At 41.3% G+C, this 4,880-nt stretch overlaps 1 protein-coding gene across 2 annotated transcripts in view; it reads right to left on the bottom strand.

Annotated features, from left to right (window-relative positions):
* Nucleotides 1–4,880, bottom strand: part of SPNS2 (sphingolipid transporter 2) — a 184,680-nt gene that overhangs the window by 122,612 nt on the left and 57,188 nt on the right. The window lies entirely within an intron of this gene.

Here is a 4,880-nt window from a genome sequence, read left to right as displayed (position 1 = left end):
CAGAACAGCCTAAAAACTTGATGGATTGTGGAGCACAACAATGAAATATGAGAGGGAGAGAAGAAAGAGAAACTGGCTGGAGTCTAGAATATTTTATAATCTCCCAATGATTTATGATCATTACCTTTTTAACGACAGCATAAAGATTATTGTTAATATCGTTGAAATGTCTGTTTGATTCTACTTTGGAAGATCTCAAGTGGCTTCCGTGATGTGAGCTGATAATGGAATGAAGTAAACAATAGAATTTTGCTTTTTCATCACGCTTAAAAAAAAAAAAAAAAGAATCTTCTAGAATATGGAAAATACATTTATTTCCTTGACTCTGATTTCTCCATCAACCATCCACATTCCTGGCTATTGTGTTAAGCACATACTTAAACGATGACACTTCAAGATTACACTGATAGTAACACTATATCTAAGATGCCTGTAGGTATGGCTCCTGGTAGGGCTGACCTTGCTGTCCAGGACTTAAAGTATTCTTTGGTAATTAAATGAATTTCAAAATAAGATAAGACCTCTGTGTTGCCTGTGTATGACTAGAATATGATTTCCACTGACTTCCGTTCAGCTCGCTGGCTAAAATGATATTTTTACATGCCGGTGGCACTGCTGCACAGGGTAATTGAAATACAAAGCTGGTGACTCCTAGCAGAATTTTTCCTTAATTTTCTTCTGATTCTAACACTTTTGGCTGCAAGTAGAGCAGGCCGATAAAGGAGTCTCATTGCTCTATTTAAGGTTCTTTATATAAAAGCATTCTTACGTAGGTCATTCCCTAACAATGTCAGCCAGTTTTTTCTTAATACCAACACCCACATTTCAAAATAACAGCATTAATACAATGTGCTATCCGATAATAGTACTTGTTATTGTAACAATGTGCAGATATTGTTTTGGTATTGTCAATGTGTAGTAGCCAGTTGTCTGACATCATCAACTACAGGGCAGAAGCAAATGATATTCTAATCTTTGTCTTGTATATCCTGAGTGAAGTGAGTGCGTGTATAAAAAAAAGTGGTAAACTGAGTGAAATTGATCTGGAAGTCACATGATAGTCACCCACAAACAATCTAAGAGCTTTGTTTTTACCTTGCCTTTATCCACCTATCCTATGCAAGCCTTTCATCTTCAGCTGCTGCTGGTAATAGGGTTGAGAGGTTCCAATAAAAGCAAAAGTAGTCCATGTGCCTATAAGTAAAGAATCACCTGAGCTAAAGAATTCCAAATTATCTCTATCAGCTGAAAAACAGAATGTTTATACAAACAAAAAGCGCACTTTGAAATGTCTGAATGCCAATGCCAGAAGTCTAAGAAGTAAGATGGGAGAGTTAGAGTATATAGCAGTGAATGATGACATAGACTTAATTGGCATGTTGGGTAAGAGTATAGTGATAGGAGTATACTACCATCCACCTGGCCAAAATGATCAGACAGATGATGAAATGCTAAGAGAAATCAGGAAAGCTAACCGATTTGGCAGTGCAGTAATAATGGGAGATTTCAATTACCCCAATATTGACTGGGTAAATGAAACATTAGGACATGCTAGAGACAAAGTTCCTGGATGGAATAAACGACTGCTTCATGGAGCACTTGGTTCAGGAACCAACAAGAGAGGGAGCTATTTTAGATTTAATTCTTAGTGGAACGCAGAATTTGATGAGAGAGGTAACAGTGGTGGGGCCACTTGGCAATAGCGATCATAATATGATCAAATTTGAACTAATGACGGAAGGGGGACAATATGTCAATCTACAACTCTAACACCATGGGGTAGATTTTAAAAACTTGTGTGTGCGCATCCATATGCTCATGCTACCCGGCACGCACACATGGACACGTGATTTTATAACAAACGCGCGCCAGTGCACACATGTTATAAAATCGTGGATCGTGCACCCTGACGCCCGCGGCCTTCTGCAGTTCCCTCCCAGTCCACTCCAATTTAGGAGCGGCCTGGGAAGGAACTTCCCTACTCCTATACTAACCTTCCTACCCCTTCCTCTAACCTTCCCGCCCACTAGCCATATCCTACCCCCACCCCCCCCCCCCCCCAATCCTTGTTTTACCACTTGCTCCTGCCTCAGGGCAGGATCAAGGTGTGTGTGCCGGCACGCGATCCCCCAGCATAGCAGCAAATGGTCGCTGTGCCAGGCGCCTCTAGTCACACCCCGCCCTGCCCCGCCCCAGCCCACTCCTTCCCCGCCCTTTTCCCGAGGCCCCAGGACTTACACGCATCCCGGGGATTTACGCGCGTGGCCGGGCCTTTGAAAATTGACCCGGCGCGCGTAAACCCGGGATTTACATGCGTAAGGTTTTGAAAATTTACCTCTGTATTTTCAAAAGGGAAACTTTGACAAAATGAGTAAAATATCGGAGCTGTTCCTGCCTGTCCTTGGTCCTGCCTGGGAGTTTTGCCGCAGGCACCATCTGGCCATTCGGGGTCCTGGCATTGGACTGACTGGGGTCTTTAAATTGCGGCGAGCTATGGGGAAGGACGGAGCTGTTCTTGCCTGTCCTTGGTCCTGCCTGGGAGTTTTGCCACAGGCACCATCTGGCCATTCGGGGTCCTGGCATCGGACTGACTGGGGCCTTTAAATTGCAGTGAGTTGCGGCGTACCGCTGCTGGCTCGCCTAAGCTGCGTGCCAAAGGGATGCGCCCCCTTCTTTCTTTTTTTCTTCTCTCCTACTTTTTCTAGACGGAGATGGGGAAGAAACAAAAAGATAAAGTTTTTTCTTCTACCAGCTCTGCTCCCATTAAAGGACCTATGGACCAACCTGTGGTTTCTTCAAGACCAGTTTTTCAAGATTCTTTGAATACTGATCTGAGAAATGTATCCTTGAACCCAGAGGTAAGATCTCCTCCCCCAGCTCACTTGGGCATGTCAACCAGGAAGGAATGTCTTGAGGACAATTCCAACTGATATTATGGAACCCCCAGTCAACGATGAGTTGAATATATCTTTAAGGAACTCTATATCTGAAACACCTGCAGTAACCTTGGTGTGGTGTGCCATTCCAAAGCCTGTGTATTTACCAGCAGCTCAGGAAGGAAACGCTTCCTCTAAGGAAACTGAATTACCTGATATTTCTTTAAAAGACGTTTGGAATGCGGTTATTCATATTGAGAAGTCTCTTTCCATCTCGGTTTCTCAATTGTGTCAGTTTTCATCTGCTATCTCCTCTCAATTAAGTGAGGTAGACAAAAGGTTGGGAACAACTGAAAATACATTAGATATGCAGGTTGGTGCAATTACCAATATCCAAATGTCAGTAGTTTCAGGTATTAAGGATAATTTGAGCCTTCATTATAAATATGAAACGTTGGAAAACAAATTTACAGGATCATGCATCAAAATGTATTATGGCATTAACACCCGTGTCAACATTATAACGCATGCATTGATGCCATAATGCCCGCGATAATTGCAGTACTGCATGGCGCGAATACAAATTTTTGAAAGGGGTGGAATCTGTGTGGGGTTTGGGCAGGATTAATGAAAATGAGGGTCATTATTGCACTGTGCGATAGTGTAATGCACACTATCACATGTTTTTAATGCCAGAAATAACTCATTTTTTCCTGTCATTGAGCTGTGCGATATGCCTGAAACAGCCATAATGCAATTGGCAATAAAGATTGCAAACTGCATTTTGATCATTTCTGGATGGAGAGAGAGAGAGAGAACCTCTGGGGAGATCTTCAGAGTATTCAACTATTTATATCACTATAGGAGGGTCATCTAGTAACTCGAGGTGAGGTACGGACTCTACCACAGGGTACCATCAAGGGTACCATCAAACTAGGGCAAGAGAACATTGAGAAAATCTCATCCTTGTGAGACTTTCCTCACTCCAAATGATGTCAAATCTTCACTGAGGTGTACTGTGCTGTTCGTACGTCTCTCTCTGTATGTCAGACTGGCCTCAAAACTCTAAACCACCACTAAAACCTCAGCTCGAGTTATTAACTGGCCCTCTTATAGTGATATAAATAGTTGTATACTGTGAAGACCTCCCCAGAGGCACTCTCTCTCTCTACTCTATTCCTCCCCCCCCCTCTCTCTCTCAGTAACTCTAAAATTATCATAGCCCCGCCTCTTTTCCTTAACGTGGGTGTTATTCATTCGAAATTTATAGCATTTTGATGAATCTAGTCAAATCTACGTTTGTTAAATTTTCCCCAAACTCATTTGCTTTCAGGTACTGAGTTGTTTAAAAAGTATACTATTGAAGTTTTGCAGTTTATCTGAAAAATCTTTTTCTCTATCCAATTTCTGTGATATGAAGGAGAAGATTGTAATAGTTTCTACTGAAGGAGCCATGGATGTTTTGGCTTTGATGGATAGTTCTGATATATCTCTCTTCCTTCAAACTTGAAATGATAATGTCCCCACTAGGCCAACCTTTGTGGTTTCTTTTGTTTCTCTTTTAGATAAAGAGCTGTTTCTTCAGCAACTCTTTAAACACAAGAATATACCTTTTGTGGGCATGTTGTGCAAGTTTTTCCTGATACATCGAGGGAAACACAAGCAAAGAGGAAGCAGTTTCTAAATTTAAAATCTAGAGTATTAGCAATTAGGGGAAGCTTTTTTCTTAAATTTCCCTGTAAATGTTTGGTAGAATTTCAGGGAAATAAATATGTTTTTCTTATTTCAGGTCACCTAGAAACTTTTATTTTGGGCATATCTTCTTGATTAATTAAAAAATGAGGAAAATAGTTAAAAAAAACTGAAAGGTGCAGCTGCAAAGGTCGACAGTGTACAACAAGTGTGGACATTGTTTAAAAATACAATCTTAGAGGGGTAGTCCATATGTATTCCACACATTAAGAAAGGTGGAAGGAAGGCAAATCGATTACTGGAATAGTTAAA

Source organism: Rhinatrema bivittatum, chromosome 8, assembly GCF_901001135.1.
Source record: "Rhinatrema bivittatum chromosome 8, aRhiBiv1.1, whole genome shotgun sequence".
NCBI lineage: Eukaryota > Metazoa > Chordata > Amphibia > Gymnophiona > Rhinatrematidae > Rhinatrema > Rhinatrema bivittatum.
The sequence above is the reverse complement of the archived record's forward strand: the minus strand, read 5'-3'. Positions and strand labels throughout refer to the sequence as shown.